At 41.7% G+C, this 27,618-nt stretch overlaps 1 protein-coding gene across 4 annotated transcripts in view; it reads right to left on the reverse strand.

Annotated features, from left to right (window-relative positions):
* Window positions 1-27,618, reverse strand: part of LOC122563152 (uncharacterized) — a 62,436-nt gene that overhangs the window by 26,265 nt on the left and 8,553 nt on the right. The window contains exon 2 of one of the 4 annotated variants that reach the window (XM_043716622.2): window positions 6,273-6,328. The exons of the other annotated variants lie outside the window; for them this stretch is intronic. The gene's annotated coding sequence lies outside the window, so the exon portion shown is untranslated. The remainder of the gene's footprint in view (window positions 1-6,272; window positions 6,329-27,618) is intronic. 4 annotated transcript variants of the gene reach the window in all.

Consider the following 27,618-nt stretch of genomic DNA (forward strand, 5'->3'; position numbering starts at 1 on the left):
CCCAGGTTCAACTCCCACCTGGTCCAGAGATTTGTCATAAAGTACCTGAATAGGTTGATTAAAAATCTCTCACACTGGTAAACCAATGTCATATTCCCTCCAAGGCCAAAATGTTTCTCTAAGAAAGTGTTGAGAACTGTCAGTACTCCAGAGGGGCGACATGGTGGCTTAGTGGTTAGCATTACTGTCTCACAGGGCCAGCGATCCTAGTTTGATCAGGTGACTGTCTGTGCGGAGTTTGCACATTCTCCCCGTATCTGTCTGGGTTTCCTCTGGGTGCTCCATTTACCTCCCACAGATGTGCAAATTACCTCAATTGGACCCAGTAAGTTACCCATAATGTCGAGGGATGTGCAGGCCAGGCAGATTAGCCATGGGACATATGGGGATAGGGTAGCGGGGTGGGTCTGGGTGGGATTCTCTCCGGAAGTTCGGTGTGGACCTGATGGGCCAAATGGTCTGCTTCCACACTGTAGGGATCCAATGATTCCATCTTCTATGATATGGCTTTGTGAATAATTGTACAGCTCCTCCATCACCAGGTCTGAAGTACAGGAGACACATAAAATGTCCCAGTGACCTTCTCCTGATCAATCTTTAGCTTTATTCGGAGGCAAGGTGCAGATGAGATTCAGCACAGACCATCCTTCTTCCAGTTGAAGTCTTTAACAGGCCAATAAAAGGCCCTTTAATTAACTAATTAATAACTGTCATTGTGATTTCTCTGCCAGCAGAAAAAATTGAGGGATTAGCGAGGGGAAAAGGGGGAAGCCTGTTGCGTTTTAGGTGGGAGGTGCCTCCATTACTGACCTCCTTTTCAAAAAGGACATTCCCCTCCCCCACCATGCTCCTTCCTATCTGGCTTTGTCATTATGACCCTGCTGCTCACAGCCCTCACCCCACCTTCACTGACCCCTCTCCAGTTCCTTCACAAATCCCCTCACCTTGCTGGTCCTGCAGGCTCAGTCATTTAAAATGATGGCATCAGCTGACAGCTCTGTAAGGTGGGACTGACTGAGTGAGGCGCAGATGTCTCACCTCTAGCCAATTGAAACTTCCTCAGAGCAGTGGTGATTGACAGAAGCGCATTTCAGGTGGTGAGGTGAGAAAAACCCACCCCAAACTGAAAAATCTTGCATTAGATGTGGTTTTGTATATTTGAAACAGAAATTCACTGTATTGTACTTTTAACAGCCAAACGTCCATGAGGTCTTTTTCATTATTTTTCTGTACTGGTTTGGGAGATTTTAATGATCTACATATCCAGGCACCCAAGTCTCTTTAGACCATCCCTGCTCCTAACTTACCTCCACTTGGTAAGTATCCTGGTTTATCCTCTTTAGGTCCAAAATGGATAACTTTACATTTTTCTATATTGAAAGTTTGATCAATATTTCCACGTACTTTTATGCTTTCATCTACACAGCTTAGAATACCACCTACCTTTTTGCATCTGCAGTAAATTTGGATGTGTAGGATTCTCTGCCATAAACAAGCATAGTGAATAAGTGAAATCCAACACAAAGTGGTGTGGTATACCACTAATCACAACCTGCCAAATAAATTATCTACCCATTATCCCTATGCATTCTCCTGTTGATTGCTATGGCCAGACATTATGGCCGAGATTTTCTAACTTGCAATCTAAGTATTGGAGTGGGTGAGCTCAGTGATGACTAGCTCTCCAAGAGAAAGTACCAAATTGAGCTCCTATCAGCTTAAGATCTGACTGGCAAGCTTCTTGATGAATCACAAATCTTAATATAGAAGTCCCACTTCATCAAATATATATTAACATAATTTTTAGACATTTGTGAAGAGTTTTTTAAAAAAGAAAGGTCAGACAGTTCTTCTACAACACAGAGACTTAATTCAGTATACGACACAGAACAGGGATCTGCTAGATTGTTAATGGAAAATTTTTTTTGCTGTGTTAATTTACGGCAGGGATTGTAAGGCTCTTATTGTTGTCCAAAAATGTGGTTCTAGAAAAGCACAGCCGGTCAGGCAGTATCCAAGGAGCAGGAGAGTCAACGTACCAAGCATAAGCTCTTCATCAGGAATGAGGGGTGGCCCAAGATAAATGGGAGGGGATATGGCTGGGGGAAAGGTAGCTGGGAATGTGATAGGTAGATGAAGGTGGGAATGGGTCAGAGAGGAAGGTGGAGCAGATAGGTAGGAAGGGCGATGTACAGGTCAAGAGGGCAGTGTCGATTTAGAGGGTTGGATCTGGGAAAAGGAGGGAAATGTTTCAGAGAACATCTCTGGGACACACGCACCAACCAACCCCACCACCCTGTGGCCGAACACTTCAACACCCCCTCCCACCCAGCCAAGGGCATGCAAGACCTTGGCCTCCTCCACCGCCAAACTCTACCCACCTAATACCTGAAAGAAAAATGCCTCACCTTCCACCTTGGGACCCTCCAACCGCATGGGATCAATGTTGATTTCAGTAGTTTCCTCATTTCCCCTGCCCCCACCTTATCCCAGATTCAACCCTCTAACTCAGCACTGTCCTCTTGAACTGTCATACCTGTCCATCTCCCTTCCTATCTAACCGATCCACCCTCCTCTCTGACCTATCAGCTTCACCCCCACCTTCATTGACCTATCGCATTCCCAGTTACCTTCTCCCACAGCCCGACCCCCTTCCCACTTATCTCTCTGCCCCCTTTGGCACCCCCCCCCATTCCTGATGAAAAGGTTATGCTTGAAATGTTGACTCACCTGCTCCTCAGACGCTGCCTGACCAGCTGTACTTGTCCAGCACCACAGTTTTCAACTCTGATTTCCAGCATCTACAGTTCCCCCTTTCTCCTAGGCTCTTATTGTTGGTCAGGAAATCAAGGATTGATTTTAGATTAAGAAACCCAGAGATGAAAAGTTCAGGGCAGTTGGAAGGACACCTGACTGGAGCCACTGCAAATATATTTTTTTTCTCCTGGAAAAGAGTATAGTACAGTTCAAGGAAAGCACATTACCTCAGTGTAAAAGTTTAGTCTGTGAAAATTCCAAACCATGAGTATTTGATTAAGAACCTGCAGATTATTAAAAGCTGAGAAATTCTAAGCTCTCCATTTTGTATATATTTGTCTATTATAGGAAATGTCAGCGGAAAATCAGTAATTTGATACAGCGGAGTAATTTCTCTCAATAAGTCTCTATAACAGATTGTGTCAGAAAACAGGGTGAGACTGTTTTGGTGTGTGTTTAGAGATCTTTCAAAGTGTTCAATATCTAGACAAATAGTTTTTTTGTTATTTTTGTATTTAAAAAATCTGTGCTCCATTGCTACAGAAACTCTGTAGCTCTTTTAATTAACTGGAGAACATGTTAACTAAAAATGGTTTGAAAAATTTATCAAGGCAGATTACAAACTGAGGTCTGGCTTGACCAGTAGAATCATCAGCCCGAATCCTAACAGTTCCTGTGATGTGGTAAAACATATGAACATACAAACTGGGCTTTTCAGCTACTTAGACTTGCTCTGTCATATGATAAGATTATAACTAATCTGATTGTGGCCTCACAATTCTACTTTCCTGTTTACCCTCTTTCTCCTTTGATTCTCTTGCTGTCTTGTTAATCAAGAATCGAACGCAGCCTTATAAATACCCAATGGCCCTGTATCCATTGCTCTCCGCAGAAGAGAATTCCACAGACTAATGATTCAGAAAATATTCTCTTCAACGCTATCTTAAAAGGAGACTTGTTATTTTTAAAATGCTGTGGTCTCTACAACCTGCAACACATGGACTACAGCGATTCTAAAAGGTAGCGCTCCACCATTTTCTCAAGAGCAACTTGGGACGGGTAATATATGTTACTCAGCTAGCAATGCCCACGTCCCAAAAGTGAATTAGAAGAAAATCCTCTGACCTGCCACTAATCTTTCTGGAATTGTACACTTTTTCTTTCAACTTGATACCATGTTTAACTTCCTTAGTTATGTATGAATGGTCCATTAATCTCAGAGAGCTTTTCTTTCTCATTGGAATGCAGCTTTGCTGAGTGTTATGAATTATCTCCTTAACTGTCTGTCATTGCCTCTCTACTCATCAACTCTTTAACCTGCTCTACCCATTAACCTATAATCTCAGGTCATATTAGTCATCTCTGTCTTCTTACATTTATAATTGCTATTATTTAAGTTTAACACACTCATCTTAGACCCATTCTGCTCTCCCTCAAATTGACTATGAAGTTTAATCATGTTGTGACTACTGCTATACAGAGACTCACTTCGTTAATTAACTGTGTCTCATTGCACATTATCAGAATAGACAATTCTTTAGTTGACTCTAGAAAAAGACCCATTAAGAATATTGCTGTAAGAAATTATCCCCAAAACTCTATGAACTCATCTTCAAAGCCACCTTTGTTAATCAGATTCATCCAATCTATATGTAAATTAAAATTATCCAATGTTTATTGCCATGCTTTCCTAGCAAGACTCCATTATTTCTTCCTGCATACCTCAATCTACAGTGTGATTACTGTTGAGATACCTATAAACTTCAATCACAAGTGATTTCGTATCTTTGCTGTTTCCTGTTTCTACCCAAACTGATTCTACATCTTGATATTTAGCACTATAAACAATAGCATTAACAATGTACTTAATTAAGACCTAGATTGTCACCTTTTCCTAGCTTTCTCTATGGCCAAAATGTCATTTACCCTCAAATATTGTGATCCCAATTTTGGACATCATGCAGCCACATCTCTGTAACAATTACCAGCTCATTCAAATTTACATCCATTTGAGCTATTTAAAAAAAATATATTGTTATGATTGCTACATGCATTCAGATACTGAATGCACTTTCTCCTGTATTCTTACTATCTTTGTAACCTCTGGCTTTATCTACTGGTGCACTCTTATTTTTGAATGCACTGTCACTTCCTACACACTTTGGTTATTATGGCTTGTTTCTACCTTGAGATTTCCCTTAATTTTTTCACATCTTCTCTCTTGTAATCTTCTCTCCTTGCACTCTTACTTTTGAATGCTCTGTCACTTCCTGCACACCTGTTTCTATCTTAAGATTTCCCTTAAGTTTTCACATCTTCTCTCTTGTAATCTTCTCTCCTTGCTATTTAGTTTAAAGCCATCTATACCAGCTGAGTTACACAACTCACCAGTACACTGGTCCCAGCACAATTCAGATGAAGACCACTACAATGGTACAGCTCCCACATTCCCCAGGAGAAGGTGGTATCCCAAGAACTGAACATTATTTCTTCCAATCTTGGATTCCGCTCTTTATCTTACTTCATAGACTCCCCACCATGCAGAAGCAAGCTATTCAGCCCATCAAATCCACACCAATGCCTGAAGGGCATCCAACTCTGACATACCCCCAACCGTACCCCTGTAACCCTGCATTTCCTATGGTTAATCCACTTAGCCTGCATATCCCTCAACACTATGGGCAATGTATCATAGCCAATCTACTCACCCTGTACATTTTTGAAACCTGAAGGAAACCACGCAAACTCAGGAAGAATGTGCAAACTCCAGACAGACAGTCGCCCGAGGCTGGAATCGAACCCAGATCCCTGGTACTGTGAGCAGCAGTGCTAACCGCTGAGCCACTATGCCACCCTACTTTATCTATAGGGAAATAGCATTGTGATCCAGACGTTATTACTTTTCAGGTTTTGCTTTCTAATTGAGCTCCTATCTGATCATATAATCCTCAAGCACAGTCATTTTCCCCAGCCTATCTAGAGCACTGGTACCCACATGGACCATGACAACTTGATCCTTCTCCTCCCATTGCATTTTCCCTTTCAGTCTGAAGCAGGTTTCCTAAATCGTGGCACTGGAAAGCAACAGAGCCACATACACTCTCACCCTCTGTTCTAGAGAACTGCGTTTATCCCCGGACCATACCACGGTCTATTACCACAACATTACTATTTACCCCCGCCCCCTCCATACCCCCCCCAACCCCTGTTTCAAAGGCTTCATGTACTACAGTGCCACGATTAGCTCGCTCACCCACCCTGCAGACCATACTTGCAACCATACAAGCTGCCAGAATTTCAGACCTGCTGGCAACTGCAAAGGATGAAGTCCATACTTATCTCACTCAAAGCCACATCTTCATGTTCCTGACCACCGTCCAAATCAGAAGACTCTAGCTGACTTTCAGACTACCTTGTGAAACAAAGTGTTGGTTAACGGGCCATTCCCTGATGCATCATTGATTCCAAAGTTCAGGTATCATCTCATTGTACTTTCTCAAGCCACAGACATTTACCTCAAATGTATTTGCCTTGGGTCACGGTGGTATCCAGTGGTTATCACACACTGCAGCTGTAACACAATACATGCATAACCTTTTTATAGTTTCTCAATTAACTTACCCATTAATTAGTTTATTAATTACATTTTAATTATTGTCTCTAGTCCTGATCCTTCTTATATTTCAAAACAAGTTCTACTTGTCCTAATTCCTTGGTTTAAACAACAACTCAGAAATTCTCACCAACTGACCACAGATCTGTTTCTCTGTTATGTTATATTTTGATGTTCTTTATGAACATGGGCTCTGAGCTCAACAGACTGCACACCTCGTGACCTTCATGTATGGCTACACTCATGTGTGTGTATCTCTGATCTCCCCACCAAGTGTCCACAGTTGTCCAGAGTTTGCACCCCATGTTCTCTCTGCTCTCTCCTGTGTTCCCTCTACTCTGTGCCCACACATGTCCTCACTCACACCTCCACACATGCTGCCCTCACTCACCCACCTTGCGTTTCCCCACTCTTCCTCCACATGTGCCCTCACTCTTTAAATTCACACTTTATACGCCTGCTCTCTCTTCTCACTGAGATCTTGCTCTTTATCCTGCACACAAAACCATACACACAGCAATTAAATAGACAACCTGTTTTTCCTGATTTTGGTTAAGGGTTAAATATTGTACAGGGCACCTCAGCTCCTTTTTGAGAAAATGGGACTGAATTTTTTATGTGCACTTGCAAAGGCAGGTGGGAGATGGGTAAACTTTTCATCTGACAGTGACTGAGCTCAGACCACTGACTGAAAAGCAACAGGGCTACCCAGACAGCCAAAGCTGACATTTCAAAATGCAAAGAAATTTCCTGTTTGATGGATCAGAATCAAATGACTTTACTGGTCTGATGTGGAGCACAAAGGGCATAGCTGGAAAATAACCACAATCCTCGTCATACCTTTGTCCATTCATAAGCAGGTGATTCACAATTCCCTGTTGCTACCAAAGGACATATCAGACACTACCCATCACTAAAACAGGTACAAATTTCACGAAGAAGATGTTCGAATTAACTCACACTGGGCCCAATTTTAAAAATGAAATTGAATGACGTTCTTAAAATCAGCTCAACCAACACTTATTTTAACGCTAGGCAGGAAACAAGATGGGTTGTAAACACTTTCCACTACAGAAATGAGACTATTTTAATTCCTCTGCCTTACTACCATGCTGCTGATCCACTTGCATCCAAGATAAGTGGGAAACAGCTGCTGGCACAGGAAAAGTCATGTGGCTCAGAGTCAACACTTCAGGATCTGGACTCATTGCCAAATGTCCTTCAACAATCTAACTCATGATCATTCCATTTCCAATTTACAACCCTTCCTTCAAACTCTGATGTCAACAGAAATCTAAACACTTCTCTCTCATGGAATCCATTTTCTGCCACCACTCACAAAGGACACTGTACCAAATCCACTTCTCATTAAAACTATAAAATCCAAAGATGTTCTATTCTTGCACAGTAGAAAGTGCCATTACTGCATTAATTAGCTGACTGACTCTTATTTCAAATTCCAGCCAAATACGTTCAAATGACGACTTACCTGATCCGAGAGTGTGCTGCTGGAAAAGCACAGCAGGTTAGGCAGCATCCAAGGAGCAGGAGAATCGACATTTCGGGCAAAGCCCTTCATGAGGAATGTCATTGCCCGAAATGTTGATTCTCCTGCTTCTCAGATGCTGCCTGACCTGCTGTGCTGTTCCAGCACTACACTCTGGATTCTGATCTCCAGCATCTGCAGTCCTCCCTTTCATCGAGTTGATTTACCCGATCCTGCTAGCAACCTGCTGCTTCTCCATCAGAGCATGCACATGATACAAAGGAACCCTATACCTTTCCATTCTCCTGCAAAATGCCACTCATTAACTCTCCTCGTCTCTTTTGACAGGACCTAAAGGCTGCCAATGCAAAGCAGAGGACAAAAACTGGGTGAAGTCTAGCAAAGAGACAGGCTCCCAATAAAATGGAGTTGGCAATCAGTTGGACATCCAGGCAAGCAACATCAAAGAGAGGAAAATAGCCTATGTTGAATTAATCCAAAATTATTCCTCTAAAAAGATATACATTCAAAGCAAGTGACACATGTCCAATAATGAACAGAGGGTATTCTAAATGACCTTAATGGAAGTATTAATAACAACAATCAAAATCTACTCACTATCACCAGAAATAAACCTCATAGCTCCTGACTGGAGGTTATTTTTATGTAAATAAACGTCACTGAGTGTTTTAATGCTTCCAGTTTTGTTAGCAGGGTATATAAAGTAATAATATGCAACTTCCCCTAAAATCCCAAGACAACAAAATACCATGGACATTGGAAATGTGAAATAAAAACAGTGAGCTGAAATTAATCAGCAGGTCAGGCAGGATCAGTAGATAGAGAAACAAATTTAATATTTGAGGTCAATGGTCTTTCAGCAAAGTTATCAACATTTAGTGATTGGGGAAACTCCCTTCCTTCTTTCATTGTTGGAAAATCTTTATAGAGAATTGAAAGGGAATCAAATTTCAGAATATTCTACATTTTCCAGCATATGCTTTGCTCCACTTGGCACAGGAACTAGGCATGAGTAACCGTTCAACTTCTCTACTTAAAAGCTGGGTGTTGTCTTTTAATGAAGCAGAATTATAAACTGATCTCATGCATGTTTGATCACTCTATATCAAAGCCTTAGTAAACATTTATACTTTCAAATCAGCCACTCCCTTGACTACTCTGACTAAAAGATAAAAGCCCAGATCTTATGGTGTTCAGATTATTTGTAGAAATAATGAAATAAAAATATTTTTGGATTTGGAGGAATTAACCAAGAGCACAATATAGACAAAATGGATTAAATTACCCCACATTACGGCTCTCTCATCAACCTTTTCCTCCTCACCAGCTCTCTCCTTCCTATTTACCCCGTCCTGTTGCCAGTTTTGTGGGGTTATCCAGCACTAACTCATTATCTGGGGTTGTCACTCTCTCTTTCTTTCTTTCTTTCTTTCTTTCTCTCCTTCCAAGTTTCAATCTAACAACATATTGTTAGTCAGAGCCAAGACATATTTCATTTAAAACAGTACTTACAAACATAAGAATAGGAGAAGTTCATTCAGCTATTAAAACTGCACCACCATTTAATACAATAATGGTCGATTGAACACTTCAATGCCTTGACCCACACAATCCCCATAACTCTTTATACCACCTTTATTCAGAAATCGATCAATCTCTACTCTAAAGATCATTACTATCTAACTATCCATTTATTACATTCTTTGTCATAGATTCTAGGATTTATCTCTGCTATTGATACAAGTCCTCTTTTCTCTTTTGCTCCCTTCTTAAATAGTGGGGTGACATTTGTTAGTTCAAATTTGCAGGAATCATTCCAAAATCTGTACGACCTAGTCCTATTCAGCGCCATTACTTTCTCAGGTATAACCTTCTTACTAATACCAATTTCCATCAACTTTGCATTGCCCCTATTCACTTGGGTATCTAAATTTCTATCTTTCACAGTGAAAACAGACAAAATTTAGCTTCACTGACATTTTCCTATTTTCCACGACACATTCTTTTCCTTTTTAAGTACTTATAGAAATGTTTACGGTGCGTTTTTATGTTTTTCTCTGCACGGCATTCATATTCTATTCTTCCTTCTCGTATCAGTTTCTTGCACCTTCTTTCCTGTATTCTAAAATCCTTCTCTTCCACAGATTTAGTGCCCTTCCTGTCAACCTTTATAAGCCATTTTTGTTCACCTTATACAATATTTAAAATTCTTTGTCAGTGATGGTTGACTGAACGTTTTGGGCTTCTTCACCTTGAAGGAATATATAATTGCTGTAAACCATTGCTGTAAAAGCTATGTAGTCATGCCTTTTAATCTGTTTTTCTAATCCACCTTAGCCAATTAAAAGCTCATGCTTAATAATTGCCTTACTAAACATTTTCCATTTATGATCCCATTTGAGATATGAAAGTTGTCATGAGTCCACAGCGATAAATGTTAGAATGGAAAGACAGCCTCCTTTCCAAGCTGCTTCCTAATGACTGGTGACTGGTCTTAAAACCTTAACTCGGTTTTTCGTCTCTGCAGATGCTGCAAGACCTGCTGAGTTTCTCGAGCACTTTCTCTTCTTGCTGAGGAGGAGAGCTGGACAGCTGCTGTCATTTGGACAGAGCTCCAGGATGGTAATTGCTGCCTCAATGCTCAGAATCCCAAAATTTCAGCTTGGGACATCCCCACCCACACAATTTAGGAAGCCTCGCTCTACAGCTAATTATACCTATTTATTGTATTTAATTTTAAAAATCACCATGGTGGCAGGTGCTGAATTATGATGATGGAGAAGAGAACAGAATCACAGAGTCATGATTGGCAAGAGGAGGCCATTCAACCCATTCTGTCTACACTTTCTCTCCAAAGAGCACCACAACTTAGTGCCATTTGACTGCTTTTTCCCCCGTATCTATGCATATTGTAAGATTCTTTGTATAGAGATAATGTCCTCTTGAATGACTCAACTAACTTTGCCACCACTACACTTCCAGGCCTGAATCACACAAGTGAAACAGATTTTCACACAGCACATTTGTACATCATGTGTGTCATTTTAAATCTCACACCATGAGCTCATGTAGGGCACTTCACACCTTCAATGCATTATCTGAGCTGACATGACACCTATTGTTAAAGTTCATTTGCGAATGTAACTTTAAAAAAAGGTTCTGGGATTTACATATGAAAGAACAGAAACCAACAAATGTAAACTTCTGCTATAAATTCTGTGCCTTACGATCTTATACTCCACAACCACATGATGAAGGAGCATCGCTCTGAAAGATAGTGCTTCCAAATCAACTTTGGACTATGGCTTGGCGCTGTGATTTTTAAACTTTGTACACCCCAGTCCAACACCAGCACCTCCAAATCATGACTATGAGCTTTTGTTCCCAATCCTTTTACAAGCAGCAACTATTTCTCTCTTTCTATTTTATTCAGACCTCTCCTGAGTTTGAAAACTATCAGATCTGCTTTTAATCTTTTTCTCTCCAACCTCTAAAATTTATCTTCACATCTGAAGTTTCTCATCCCTGGAACCATTTTTGAAAGCCTCTTCTGCACTCTCTCCAGTGCATTTACATTCTTCGTATTGTGTGCTGCCCAGGAATGTTCACTATGCTCCAGCTCAAGTCCAACACGTAAAATAAAACAAAGAACTGAGGATGCTGGAAATCTAAAACAAACAAACAAAAATAGAAATTGCTGGAGATTCTCAGCAGGTCTGGCAGCATCTTTTGGATAGAGGAAAAGAGTTAACATTTCGAGTCCAGTGACCCTTCTTATGAACCTTCTCAAGGGCAATTAGGATTAGGCAATAAATTATGGCCCAGCCAACAAAGCTCAAATCCCATGAGTAGAGTCATTTACTTAAGAAATAGGAGGAATAGACCATTTGGCCAGTTGAGCCTGCTCCATTTAAAATGATCATGGTTGATCTTGAACGTTAATTCCACCTTCCTACCTATTCCCCATTCCCTCAATTACCTGAGAGACCATAGAGACAGGGAATATCTACTTCAGCCTTAGGGGAGGCAATGGCCTAACTATCACCAGACTATTCATCCAGAGACTCCTGTTTTGAATCCTGCCATGGTAGATCGTGCAATTTCGATTCAAAATACATCCGGAATTAAGTGTCTAATGATGACCATGAAACCAGTGTTGATTGTTAGGAAAAACCCATCTGTTTCACTAATGTCCTCTAGGAATGGAAATCTGCCATCCTTACCTGGTCTGGATAATATTTATCTCCAGACCTGCTGAGAATTTTTCCTCATCCCAGTTATAAATGGTGGTGTTTTATCCGAAGCCTATGCTCCCTGTGATTTTATTTTTGAATGAAGTTTGTATGTCAGCATTTATCTGATCAAGCCCCTTCAGAATCTTGTATATCCAATAAGTTCACCTTTCATTTTCTAAACTCCAGAAAACTGGTTATCAGGACTAGGCAGGGATGCGGAGTTGATGTTAAAAGCACACGGTGGCTCAGTGGTTAGCACTGGTGCCTCACAGCACCAGGGTCCCAGGATCAATTCCAGCCTCGGGTGGCTGTCTGTGTGGAGTTTGCACATTCTCCCTGTGTCTGCTTGGGTTTCCTCCCACAGTCCAAAGTTGTGCAGGCCAGGTGAATTGGCCATGCTAAGTTACTCATAGTGTTAGGTGCATTAGTCAGAGGGAAATGGGTCTAGGTGGGTTACTCTTCGGAGGGTCGGTGTGGACTGGTTGGGCCAAAGGGCCTGTTTCCACACTGTAGGGAATCTAATCTAATTTACTCAGGTTCCTGGAGGTACTGGAGGTGAGCACTTTGACCATAGTGACCATAATGTTTACAATAGCAATGGGCAGGGATAGGTATATACTGTTGGGAAAGAGGTATAACTGAGGGAAAGGCAATTATGATGTGATTAAACAAGATTTAGGATGCATAGGCTGGGGAAGGAAACTGCAGGGGATGGACAGACTTGAAATGTGGAGCTTATTCAAGGAACATCTACTAAGTATATACCTATCAGGCAGGGAGGTAGTTGTTGAGAGAGGGAGCCATGGTTTACTAAAGAAGTTGAAACTCATGTCAAGAGGAAGAAGAGGGCTTATGTGAGGATGAGGCATGAAGGCTCAGTTAGAGGGCTTGAGAGTTAAAGTGAGTCAGAAACGAAGAGCCAGGAGGGGACATGAGAAGTTGTTGGCGGATAGGATCAAGGAAAACCCTAAGGTATTCAATAGGTATATCAGGAATAAAAGAATGACTAGAATAAGATTAGGCCAATCAAAGATAGTAGTGGAAAGTTGTGTGTAGAATTTGAGGACATAGGGGAAGCGCTTAATGAATACTTTTCGTCTGTATTCACATTAGAAAAGGGCAACATTAGTGAGAATATGGAGATACAAGCTACAAAATTAGATGGGATTGAGGTTTATAAAGAGGAGGTTTTAGCAATTTTGGAAGATCTGAAAATAGATAAGACTCCTGGACCAGATGGGATTTATCCTCAGATTCTCTGGGAAGCCAGGGAGGAGATTGCAGAGCCTTAGCTTTGATCTTTATGTCATCATTGCCGATAGGACTGGAGGATAGCAAATGTTGTTCCCTTGTTTAAGAAGGGGAGTCGGGACAACACTTGTAATTATAGGCCAGTGAGCCTTACTTTGGTTGTGGGTAAGGTGTTGGAAAAGGTTATAAGAGATAGGATTTATAATCATCTGGAAAGCAATAATTTGATTAGGGATAGTCAACACGATTTTGTGAAGGATAGGTCGTGCCTAACTAACCTTATTGAGTTCTTCAAAAAGGTGACAAAACAGGTGGATGAAGGCAAAGCAGTTGATGTGCAGTATATGGACTTCAGTAAGGCATTTGATAAGGTTCCACACGGTATGCTTTTGCACTAAATATGGAGTTTCGGAATTGAAGGTGATTTAGCGGTTTGGATCAGAAATTGGCTAGTTGAAAGAAGACAAGGTGGTGGTTGATGGGAAATGTTCATCCTGGAGCTCCGTTACCAGTGGTGTGCCAGAAGGATTGGTTTTGGGGCTACTGCTGTTTGTCATTTTTATAAATGATTTGGACATGGGCATAGAAGGATGGGTTAGTAAATTTGCGGATAACACTAAGCTAGGCAAAGTTGTGGATAGTGCCAAAGGTGTTGTCGGTTACAGAGGGACATAGATAAAATGCAGATCTGGGCTGAGAAGTGGCAAATGGAGTTTACTGTGGAAAAGTGTGAGGTAGTTCACTCTGGAAAAAGTAACAGGAATGCAGAGTACTAGGCTACTGGTAAAATTCTTGGCAGTGTAGATGAACAGAGAGATCTTGGTATACAGGTAAATAAATCCCTCAAAGTTGCCACCCAGGTTGATAAGATTATTAAGAAGGCATATGGTGTGTTGTGTTGGCGTTTATTGGTAGAGGGATTGAGTTTCAGAGCCACGAGGTCATGCTTCAGTTGTACAAGACACTTTTGTCTTCATTATAGGGAGAATGTGGAAGCTTTGGAAAGGGTTCAGACGAGATTTACTGGGATATTGCCTGGTATAGAAGGAAGGTCTTACAAGGAAAGGCTGAGAGAACCGAAGGTGTTTTCATTGGAGAGAAGGTTAAGAGGTGACTTACTTGAGATATATAAAATAATCAGTGTTATATAGGGTGGATAGTGAGAGCCTTTTTCCTCAGATAGCAAAGGCTAACATAAGGGGACATAGTTTAAATTGAGGGATGATAGATTTAGGACAGATATCAGTGGTAGTTTCTTTACTCAGAGTAGTAGAGGTATGCAAAGGCTTGCCTGCAACTGTAGTAGATTCGCCAGCATTAAAGGCATTTAAATGGGCATTGGACATACATATGGATAATAATGGAATGGGTATCAGATTAATTTCACAGGGTGGCACAACATCAAGGACCAAAGGGCCTGTTCTGCGCTGTAATGTTCTATGTTCTATGATAGGACTGTACCACTGCCTCTACAACTACATCTTTCAGGCACTAGGAGAAAATGAGGACTAATTCTTTCACAAAATGTGGAGACAAAAACTGGACACAATTCTTGACATCTCTGGATCAGTGGTGCTGGAAGAGCACAGCAATTCAGGCAGCATCCGACGAGCAGCAAAAATCGACGTTTCGGGCAAAAGCCCTTCATCAGGAATAAAGGCAGAGAGCCTGAAGCGTGGAGAGATAAGCTAGAGGAGGGTGGGGGTGGGGAGAAAGTGGCATAGAGTACAATAGGTGAGTGGGGGAGGAGATGAAGGTGATAGGTCAGGGAGGAGAGGGTGGAGTGGATAGGTGGAAAAGGAGCTAGGCAGGTTGGACAAGTCCGGACAGGTCAAGGGGACAGTGCGGGCTGGAAGTTTGAAACTAGGATGAGGTGGGGGAAGGGGAAATGAGGAAGCTGTTGAAGTCCACATTGATGCCCTGGGGTTGAAGTGTTCCGAGGCGGAAGATGAGGCATTATTCCTCCAGGCGTCTGGTGGTGAGGGAGCGATAGTGAAGGAGGCCCAGGAGGCAGTGTCCTCGGCAGAGTGGGAGGGGGAGTTGAAATGTTGGGCCACGGGGCGGTTTGGTTGATTGGTGCGGGTGTCTCGGAGATGTTTCCTAAAGCGCTCTGCTAGGAGGCGCCCAGTCTCCCCAATGTAGAGGAGACCGCATCGGGAGCAACGGATACAATAAATGATATTAGTGGATGTGCAGGTAAAACTTTGATGGATATGGAAGGCTCCTTTAGGGCTTTGGATAGAGGTGAGGGAGGAGGTGTGGGCACAGGTTTTACAGTTCCTGCGGTGGCAGGGGAAAGTGCCAGGATGGGAGGGTGGGTCGTAGGAGGGGCGTGGACCTGACCAGGTAGTCACGGAGGGAACGGTCTTTGCGGAAGGCGGAAAGGGGTGGGGAGGGAAATATATCCCTGGTGGTGGGGTTTTTTGGAGGTGGCGGAAATGTCGGCGGATGATTTGGTTTATGCGGAGGTTTGTAGGGTGGAAGGTGAGCACCAGGGGCGTTCTGTCCTTGTTACGGTTGGAGGGGTGGGGTCTGAGGGCGGAGGTGCGGGATGTGGATGAGATGTGTGAGGGCATCTTTAACCACGTAGGAAGGGAAATTGCGGTCTCTAAAGAAGGAGGCCATCTGGTGTGTTCTATGGTGGAACTGGTCCTCCTGGGAGCAGATACGGCGGAGGCGGAGGAATTGGGAATACGGGATGGCATTTTTGCAAGAGATAGGATGGGAAGAGGTGTAATCCTGGTAGCTGTGGGAGTCGGTGGGTTTGTAAAAAATGTCAGTGTCAAGTCGGTCGTCACTAATGGAGATGGAGAGGTCCAGGAAGGGGACATGTGGATTCTTGACATGTGGATCCTGTATAATTTTAACAAGTCGTATTTATTTCTGGACTCAAACTCTATTTAATAAAGACCAACATGCCATTTGCCATCCTAATTGTTCGCTGCACCTGCATATTGACTTTCTGCATTCTTTGTACGAGCACACCCAAGTCTCTTTGAATATAAACACTTGCAAGTTTCACCTTTTCTAAAATATTTTCTGCATGATTAAAGTCAATAACTTCACACTTCTTTACACTAAAAATGAAGGTCTCCTGCATCTTGGTTTTATATTAAAGTCCATATACCACAGTCAGGTTGAGTTGATTAAATTCTTGTCCATTTACATACAATGAGTTTTACAAAGCAGTGGATTGGATGGTCCTAACCAAAATACAGTCCTGATCATCTACACCTCAGCAGTGAGGATATCTTACTCCAATATACAGCAACATCACCTTTATCTTACTAATCTAACCAACAATTTGCTCTCAATAAGCTGAAAAATCAACAGTTACTTCACAGAATGTAGATAATTTCAGATAACCAAACAGACACATGTGAAAATTTAAAGTTAAACATCTGTGTGCCCTTCTGTGATCTATGTATCTATATATATAGATCACAGAAGGGCACACAGATGTTTAACTCTAAATTTTCACGCGTGTGTGTTTAGTTATCTGAGATTATCTACATTCGGTGAATTATCTGTAAGAGGACAAAAATCTTTTGTTGTTTGTGCCAAGTGAAACGAGATTCATCATTTGATCTAAATATAATGACTTTATTTGCTAACTTCAGAGAAAAGAAATGATTGAAAAGGGGTAGAATTACATTTTAGGAGATCATTTTTCATTATAAATATTTCATTTTAGTGCATCAAAATCTCTTCCTCATAGCTGCCTAATCAGTGTACTTTATCGAAAACTTTGATATGACCGACACAGGTTGGCCATGCATAATAACAGGCTTGTATCCACGGAAGTCAAACAGTGTTGCATTGGAAAAGCACCGCAGGTCAGGCAGTATCTGAGGAGCAGGAGAGTCGACGTTTCGAGCATAAGCCCTTCATCAGGAATGTGTGTGTGCGTGTGTGCATGTGGTAGTGATGGTGGGGGAGGTGTGGGGGGAGGGCGGAGAAGGCTAGGAGATAAATAGGAGGGGTATGTGGGGTGGGGGAAGGTAGCTTGGAAGGCAGGTAGATGCAAGTGGGGATTGATGGCGATAGGTTGGAGCAGAAGGTGGAGCGAATAGGTGAGAAGGAAGATCCAACCCTCCTATCCAACACCACTCTCTTGAACTGTCCCACCTGTCCATCTTCATTCCCACCTCTCCACATCATCCTCTGCTTTGACCTATCACCATCACCCCCCACCTGCATCTCCCTTTCACCTTCCAAGCTCCCTTCCCACCAGCACCCCCCCACTCCTATTTATCTCTCAGCCCCCAACTCACCACCCCACATTCCTGGTGAAAGGCTTATGCCCAAAACATTGACTCTCCTGCTCCTCAGATGCTGCCTGACCTGCTGTGCTTTTCCAGCACCACACCTTTCGACTCTGATCTCCAGCATCTGCAATCCTTACTTTCTCCTTGTATCCATTGAAATTTAAAAGCGTAACAGGTTCTCACCTTTCACCCCACCAGCCTTCACATGCAAAGAATAATCCTCCGCCATTTTCGCCAACTCCAACATGACACCACTACTAAACACATCTTCCCTTCCCTCCCCCTGTCTGCATTCTGCAGAGATCGTTCTCTCCAGGACAACCTAATCCACTCCTCCATCACACCTAACACCTCTCCCATCACACACAGCACCTTCCCATGCAATCGCAGAAGGTGCAACACCTGCCCCTTTACCTCTTCCATGCTCACCATCCAAGGCCCCAAACACTCATTTCAGATTAAGCAGCGTTTCACTTGTACCTCTTTCAATTTGGTCTATTGCATTCATTGCTCCCAATGTGGTCTCCTCTATATCAGAGAGACAAAACGCCAACTGGGTGATCACTTTGCTGAGCACCTTCGGTCTGTACGCAATCAGGTCCCGGACCTTCCCGTGGCTTGCCACTTCAACACACAATCCTGCTCCTATGCCCACATGTCTGTCCTGGGCCTGCTGCAATGTTCCAATGAAGCTCAATGCAAACTGGAGGAACAGCATCTCATCTTCCGACTCGGCACGTTACAGCCTGCCGGTCTCAACATTGAATTCAACAACTTCAGATGATTATCCCATTTTGACCCCTCTGTTTTCATTTTGCTCCGTAATTTTATTTCATTATTTTATTTATCTATTTTTTATATTTTTTTCACTGTTCTGTACCTCTTATTTCTTGATTGTCTCTCTTTCTCTCGCTCCCCACTCTCTCATCACCTTTTTCCTCTCCTCTTCCCCCTTTGCTACCCTTCTCCCCTGTTTTCCATTTTGCCTCTGCTTCACCCATCCTCCATATTTTGTCACATACCACTGGCTTCATCCTTGGTCATTCACAGCTCCTAATCTCCCTATAATCTCTCTATACACTGTCATTATCACCTCTTTATTGCTACCTTTGCTTCTGGAGCCATGACTCACCTTCTCTCAGCCGAGTATAAATACCTCCCTATTTCTCCCTTTTTTCAGCTTTGACAAAGGGTCAGTTAGACTCAAAACGTCAGCTCTTTTCTCTCCTTATAGATGCTGCCAGACCTGCTGAGAAATATCCAGTAAAATAGTTAATGCATTGGCTTTAATTTTCCAAAACTCATTAAATTCAGGGAAGCTACCTTTAGATTGGAAAATAGCTAATGTAACTCCTTTATTCAAAAAAGGAGGGAGGTAGAACATCGGAAAATACAGGTCAGTTAACTTAACATGTCACAGGGAAAATCTTAGAAGGTATTGTAAAAGATGTTATAACAGGACATTTGGATAAGTTCAAGCTAATCAGGCAGAGCCAAGATGATTAAGGTGAAGGGAAATCAGGTTTACTAATTTTTTGGAGTTATTTGAAGAAGTAACTTGTACTTTGGATAAATGGGAACCAGTGCATGTATTGTATTTAGATTTTGAGAAGGCATTTGATAAAAGGTCACATCAAAGGTTATTTTGGAAAATAAAAAGTCATGGTGTAGAGGGTAACATATTGGCATAGATTGAGGACTGACGTGCTAACACAATGCAGAAAATAGGAATGAGTGTGTCTCTTTCAGGCTGGCAGGGTGTCCTGAGCGGTGTGCCACAGGGGTCAGTGCTAGGGCCTCAACTTTTACAATTTATATAAATGATTTAGATGAAGGGATCAAGGTTACAGTAGCTAAATGTCTTACTGACTCAAAGATGGGTAGGAAAATTAGTTGTGAAGTAGACATAAGGAGCCTACAAAGATATAGATAGGTTAAGGAATGGGCAAAGATCTGGCAAATGGAGTACAACGTGGAAATGTGTGAAATTGTCTATTATGACAAAAACAATAAAAAGATGCACATATTGTCTAAATAGTAAAACATTTCAAAGTTCTGGGATGCAGAGAGATATCGGTGTCCTAGTGCATGAATCACAAATGGTTTATATGTTGGTACAGCAAGTAATCAGAAAACAGATATGATGGGCCAAGAGACTACCCTGCTCCTAATTTCTTTGTTCATATGTAACAATTGGGTGGTACCTGGCTCAGTTTGTAATACGTTTTTCTTCAAGTGTAAATGTTGAGGTTCCAAACCTAACTCCAAAGACTCAAGCCAATGATCCAGGCTGACACTTCAGTGTAAAACTGAGGGACAGCTGCCCTATAGGAGATGCTGCCTTTTAGATGAGATTTTAATGGAGCCCTCTCACATAGATATTGGAATATTGCAATGCACAATTCAAAGACCAACCAGGGAGGTCTCCTAGCTTCCAGTCAATGAACATCACTAAGGTAGATTATCTTGTCTTTATTACTTTGCTGTTTATGGGATCTTGCTGTCTGCAAACTAACTGACTCATTTCTTTACACTGAAACAACTACTCCTCAAAAATGCTTAAGTGGCTGTGAAACACTTTAGGATTCCCTGAGGTTGCAAAAAGCGATCAGGTTTTACCAAATTATGAAACTTTTGAATATCTCATCTTCTGCATAAAAAGCAGTATTTTTGTAGAATACTTAAATCCTATGACCAGAATTTTCAGCAATTCAAACTTTCTAAAGGTAATTTGGGAAAAGGATAATCCATGAAAGTAACTAGATCTGTAGGCCTTACTTCAAACCAATAATATCTATTCTTGGTTCAGTCACTAAGTACATTTCTGATGCATAACTAAACTATTTTGGATTGGCAAGGTTTTTGGTATGATCCCTAGACAATGACAAATTAGCTGTTGAAATGTAATATACAATGCTCTCACATTATTATTCGTGACAGCTAAATGACCAATTAAAATTTTTGAGGAGTCACATTACTTAATTAATAATATGAACTTACTTTTAAAGCAGTAAGCTTCAGTTCCTTTACAAATCAATAGCACTTTAAATTTATCTGATTAATTTATGCAAAATTCACGGCACAATTGAGTATTTACATCCAATGCTTATTCAACCCAAGTGCACCTTTCAGAGATTGGACAGCATACTGTTGACATTCGCATTAGGTGAAAACTTTACAGTAAATTGAAGAAGTTTCAGCAGTTAAAGAATTAGGAAGTTGCCCTAACATAGTTTGCACAGAAATAAAATTCAGATGGCATAGAATTTATTAAAAATATTATCCTCTAACTCACTGTAATGTCACCTCTGTATCATAATATAGGAGAAAGTGAGGACTGCAGATGCTGGAGATCAGAGCTGAAAAATGTGTTGCTGGAAAAGCGCAACAGGCATAAGCACGAAACGTCGATTCTCCTACTCCTTGGATGCTGCCTGACCTGCTGCGCTTTTCCAGCAAAACATTTTTCAGCTCTGTATCATAATATAGTGTAGTTTACTATGTAAACCAGAATCCAGTGACCCAGAGAAATCCCAAATTCAGCAAATTAGATAATTTAGCAGTTAATCCTCTTTGCCATTGCTAAAAAGATAAATGAAAGCAGGATATAGAACATCCTGCAGAGGGTCATGTGGTACACTGGTATGGTCCCTACCTCTGGGCTATGAGACCGAGTTTAAAACCCACCTGCCTTAGAGGAGTTCTGTAACATATCTGAACAGACTGATTATAATAATTATAGAACACTATGCCTTCACTTGGATACTGTAATGATACCTTTTCCATCCACCTGATCAACAATAGGTGTCACATTTTAGCATTCCATTTGGAATGCTGCATTTCTAACAAGATAGCACTACGCAGTACCACACTGAAATGAGCTAATACCACAGATATTATAGATATGTGGTCTATTATACTAGAAAAGGAGACTTCTTAAATTATTCAGACCATATAAAGTTTTGTAAACAGGTTTCGTCAAAAAATTGCTAAGTGGTGAGTTTTCTCAGTTCTGATGACGGACTATTGACCTGAAATGTTAACTCATTTTCTCTCCACAGATGATCAAACAGTTTAGGGAGTATTTCTAGCATTCTCTGTTTTCATTACAGATAATGGATCCATTACTAAAACATTTCAGAACAGGATTTTAGTCTGGTCTAACTGGAATTGTTATCTCAGCTGAAATGCAGCCAGGAATGAAGTAGAACCTGATAAGTAAGCAAGAAAATATGTATTTCTTTAAATTAAGCATCTAAGACATAAAGATCATAATGTATTAGCACAACCATTCCCACTGCCATAACTCTTACTCTCAATAATGACCATCTAATCAGACCACTAGTGGAAATATGTTCATACTCATCATCTGTTTCTATGTTTGGAAAAACAAAACATTATTTCAATAGGTTGACAGAATTGATCCTGAAGAAGGGCTTATGCCCGAAACGTCGATTCTCCTGTTCCCTGGATGCTGCCTGACCTGCTGCGCTTTTCCAGCAACACATTTCCAGCTTAGATTCAATGCCCACCCTATTTCAAAGCATCACTCGCAGCTTATAAATATATAATGTTACTTGTAATGACATTTTTACTGTTGGAACTTTTACTAATAGCCCAAGGTGGTAAAACTTGCAATGATTTTTGTAACATTCAACCAGAGTAGTTTGCAGTTACATCATGTAAATATTTGCTCAGAAAAGAGTCATTGTTACTTTAATGAGTTTGCCTCAACATTTCTCACCATATCTGCAGAAGTAACAGGAACAGGTGAGAGAGTTTTCTTTAACTCATTCATGACATGTGGGCATCACTGCTAGGTCAGCATTTATTGCTGATCCTTAATGGGTGGGCAGTAAATGGTTAAGATTCAACCACAGCAAAGCAGGCAGCCTGAGGACAGGCAGTGAGAGAGAGAGCAGACAGCCTCTGAGGGGGGTGGGGAGTGAGAGCGCGAGTAGGCAGCCCTGAGGGGATGAGAGAGGGAGCAGACAGCTCTGAGGGGGTGAGAGAGAAAGCAGGCAACTCTGAGGGGAGTGAGAGAGGGAGCAAGCAACTCTGAGGGGAGTGAGAGAAGGGAGCAGACAGCCATGAGGGGGGTAAGAGAGGGAGCAGGCAGCCCTGAGGGGGTGAGAGATGGAGCAGGCAGCTCTGAGAGGGTGAGAGGAGAGCAGGCAGCCCTGAGGGGGTGAGAGAGGGAGCAGGCAGCCCTGAGGGGGTGAGAGAGGGAGCAGGCAGCCCCGAGGCCAGCGGTGGGGGCGAGGGTAGCCATTGTGAGGAGTGCAAGTCCAGCATGGCCAGGTGCTCATGGACTGTGATGTTGAACTATTAACTTGTTTTTTGTTTTTCTATGTTTTAGAATGAAGGACTGTAATGTTTAATTTCTTAAATTGCTTTCATTATTTTTGCTGTTGTGTACCAAGATTCAGTGCCTTGGTACATTTGTACTTGTGATGGCACCGTAAGTGGCAGCTTGTAAATGTTTCACTTGCTGTGGTCTGGAATCGCATGTAGGCCAGACCAGGTGAGAATGGTACACAGTAGATTTCCTTTCCTAAAGGATATTAGTGATCCAGATGGGTTTTCACAGCAATCAACCGTCACAAGTTGGCTGGAAGGTTGGTTGGCGATGCAGAGTGACCCCAAAAGCGCGGTTCATTCCTGTACCAGCTGATGTCACCATGAGGTCCCACCCTCTCAACTTTGCTCCAGCGAGATGACCCCTCAGGTTAAACTACCATCAGTTGTCTCTTTCTCTCTCTCTCTCTTTAATCCACAAGTGGGACTATGGGGACATTTACTCAATGTTATTGTTCTCACCATCGAAACTTCCAAACAACTTATGGTATCTGTAACATATCAAACCTCAAGAAAATCTTGCAAAATCATATTACTTATTTCAATCCATATTGGAAACTGGGAGATTCACAGAGTGTGAGGGTTATAGATTTCCAGGTCTCCAGTGCAAATGATAACAGAAGGCGCAGTAGCAACATATTATTTGGATTCTGGAATTTTACTTGAGTGGTTTGTCTGCTCAAAATTCTGCAGAAAAAATAAATTGCAAACTACTTCAGAAAATGCAATTTTTATATTACAGCACGTAAATGCTATAAAGCAGAATGACAAATATCTTAGAAAACATTTATTAAAATAATTATTAACTATAGCACAGAAGAAGGCTGTTCAGACTCTCAGATCCTCATCAGTTCTCTTGAGTAAGTTAGTCAGTTAGTCCCATTCTCCTGCTCCTACCCTGCAAGTTTATTTTCTTTAAGCTTGAATCTAATTTCCTTATTGTTTCCACTTCCATCATTCTCATATGCAGTGAGTTTTCCCTCATATTCCCCCATAATGTTTTCATAAAACCTTAAATCTGCATTCTAGTGTCCTTGTACCATCAAGTAGGGGTGGAAAAAAAAACAGAAATAGCAACACTTTATTTACCTGTCACTAACTTGTACATCTCCATCACAGCACCTCTCAATCACCTTAGTTACATGGAGAACTATCACTAGAACTATTCAAGTAAATGTCCTCAGCACCACTAAAAGATCCTCACACTTGTCGCAGCTGGACACACTAATCCAGTTATTGCCTAACCAGAGGTTGATAAACTTCCCTTGCTTTTGTACAAAATACATCTATTTATGAAGCAGAAAATCCCCATATATTTTGCTAATACCTCTTTCAATATGTCCTCATAACTTCAAAGGTCTATTCACATAAATCTAAAATCCCTCCGATCTCTTTACAATGGTGATATATGTATATTAGATTAGATTACTTACAGTGTGGAAACAGGCCCTTCGGCCCAACAAGTCCACACCGACCCGCCGAAGCGCAACCCACCCATACCCCTACATTTACACCTTTAACCTAACACTACGGGCAACTTAGCATGGCCAATTCACCTGACCTGCACATCTTTGGACTGTGGGAGGAAACCGGAGCACCCGGAGGAAACCCACGCAGACACAGGGAGAATGTGCAAACTCCACACAGTCAGTCGCCCGAGTCGGGAATTGAACCCGGGTCTCTGGCGCTGTGAGGCAGCAGTGCTAACCACTGTGCCACCGTGCCGCCCAATATTCTGCCTCTCCCCATCCATTCTGAAAAAAACCACCCTCTCAGTCTCTGCAATAAGTTGCATCTGCCACTTGTCTTCCCATTTTGCTAGCCTATCAATGTCTTGTTACAATTGATTGGTACTATCCCCATTGTCAGCCACATCTCCAATTTTAGTATCAACTTCTGAAATTTTATACTGTATAATATACAAGTATTCTATGTATATAACAAAGAAAAGCAGTGCTAGCACTGACCCTAGGGAACACCACTGTCTACTGTCTGTCAGTCTGACAAACAAACCCTTAATATGATTTACTGTTTTCTGTCCTTAAGCCATTTTCTTTTAAACCCAAGCTCTTCTTGTTTCTCAATTTTGTTAGCCAGCCTTTCATGTGGTACTTGATCAAAAGCTGTCCTCAAATCCATGTAGATGACATTATTTGCATTCTCTCATCAACCTTATATGTTACTTAATAATAAAAAAAAGTCAAACAGGTCCAACGTTTGCAAATCAATCCAGGTTCTCTTTAGTTTATGAAACATTTCTGAGTGCATATTAATTATTTTTCTGATTTTTGTTTTTAAAACTTTACCACCACTAATGTCAAACTAATCAGTCTGCTGTTATTAGAATTTCTTTATGCACTTTCTGGTACAAACTTGTGATATTTACAAATATCCGATCCTCTGGAATCTCTTCTATATCTGACCATAATTATGGCAAATCCTTCTGCCATCTCCACTCCCACTTTCCTTAGTAACCTAGGGTGAAAGCTATGAAGACTAGATGAGGTAGTTCCACTAAGCCTTTTCAGTGCATGCAGCTTATCAATTTTTACCCCAACCATTATCTCTACAATATCCACTCTTACTGATATTTTGACAGTATCTTCTTTATTAAATATTTTTGCTCTCTGGCAACAAGTGAATTTTATCTTCTTGATCTGTAATAGCATGGATGCACCCTTTACCATAAGACCATAAGACATAGGAGCGGAAGTAAGGCCATTTGGCCCATCGAGTCCACTCCACCATTCAATCGTGGCTGAAGGGCATTTCAACTCCAATTACCCGCATTCTCCCCATAGCCCTTAATTCCTTGTGACATCAAGAATTTATCAATTTCTGCCTTGAAGACATTTAGCGTCCCAGCCTCCACTGCACTCTGCGGCAATGAATTCCACAGGCCCACCACTCTCTGGCTGAAGAAATGTCTCCGCATTTCTGTTCTGAATTTACCCCCTCTAATTCTAAGGCTGTGTCCATGGGTCCTAGTCTCCTCGCCTAACGGAAACAATTTCCTCGCCCTCTCCAAGCCATGTATTATCTTGTAAGTTTCTATTAGATCTCCCCTTAATCTTCTAAACTCCAATGAATACAATCCCAGGATCCTCAGCCGTTCCTCATATGTTAGACCTACTATTCCAGGGATCATCCGTGTGAATCTCCGTTGGACACGCTCCAGTGCCAGTATGTCATTCCTGAGGTGTGGGGACCAAAACTGGACTCTGTACTCCAAATGGGGCCTAACCAGAGCTTTATAAAGTCTCAGTAGCACAATGGTGCTTTTATATTCCAACCCTCTTGAGATAATTGACAACATTGCATTTGCTTTCTTAATCACGGACTCAACCTGCATGTTTACCTTTAGAGAATCCTCAACTAGCACTCCCAGACCCCTCTGTACTTTGGCTTTACGAATTTTCTCATCGTTTAGAAAGTAGTCCATGCTTGTATTCTTTTTTCCAAAGTGCAAGACCTTGCATTTGCTCACATTGAATTCCATCAGCCATTTCCTGGACCACTCTTCCAAACTGTCTAGATCCTTCTGCAGCCTCTCCACTTCCTCAGTACTACCTGCCTGTCCACCTAACTTTGTATCATCGGCAAACTTTGCTAGAATGCCCCCAGTCCCTTCATCCAGGTCATTAATATATAATGTGAACAGCTGCGGCCCCAAAACTGAACCCTGCGGGACACCGCTTGTCACCGGCTGCCATTCCGAAAAAGAACCTTTTATCCCAACTCTCTGCCTTCTGTCAGACAGCCAATCCTCAATCCATACACCAGTAGCTCACCTCGAACACCATGGGCCCTCACCTTACTCAGCAGCCTCCCATGTGGTACCTTATCAAAGGCCTTTTGGAAGTCTAGGTAGACCACATCAACTGGATTTCCCCAGTCTAACCTACTTGTCACCTCTTCAAAGAACTCCAACAGGTTTGTCAGGCACGACCTCCCCTACTAAATCCATGTTGACTTGTTCCAATCCGACCCTGCTCTTCCAAGAATTTAGAAACCTCATCCTTAATGATGGATTCTAGAGTTTTACCAACAACCGAGGTTAGGCTAATCGGCCTATAATTTTCCATCTTTTGCCTTGATCCTTTCTTGAACAAGGGGGTTACAACAGCGATCTTCCAATCATCCAGGACTTCCTCTGACTCCAGTGACTTTTGAAAGATCTCAACCAACGCCTCCGCTATTTCCTCAGCCACCTCCCTCAGAACTCTAGGATGTAGCCCATCGGGGCCAGGAGATTTATCAATTTTAAGACCTTTTTGCTTTTCTAGCACTTTCTCTTTTGTAATGGCAACCATATTCAACTCAGCCCTGTGACTCCCTTTAATTGTTGGGATATTACTCATGTCTTCCACTGTGAAGACTGATGCAAAGTACTTACTAAGTTCTCCTGCTATTTCCGTATCTCCCATCACTAGGCTTCCAGCATCAGTTTGAAGTGGCCCAATGTCTACTTTTGCCTGTCGTTTGTTTCTTATGTATTGAAAGAAACTTTTACTATCATTTCTAATATTACTGGCTAGCCTACCTTCATATTTGATCCTCTCCTTCCTTATTTCTCTCTTTGTTATCCTCTGTTTGTTTTTGTAGCCTTCCCAATCTTCTGATTTCCCA

Source organism: Chiloscyllium plagiosum, unplaced genomic scaffold (assembly GCF_037043375.1).
Source record: "Chiloscyllium plagiosum isolate Xiang-an unplaced genomic scaffold, Cpla_swu_hap1 HiC_scaffold_26, whole genome shotgun sequence".
Taxonomy (NCBI): domain Eukaryota; kingdom Metazoa; phylum Chordata; class Chondrichthyes; order Orectolobiformes; family Hemiscylliidae; genus Chiloscyllium; species Chiloscyllium plagiosum.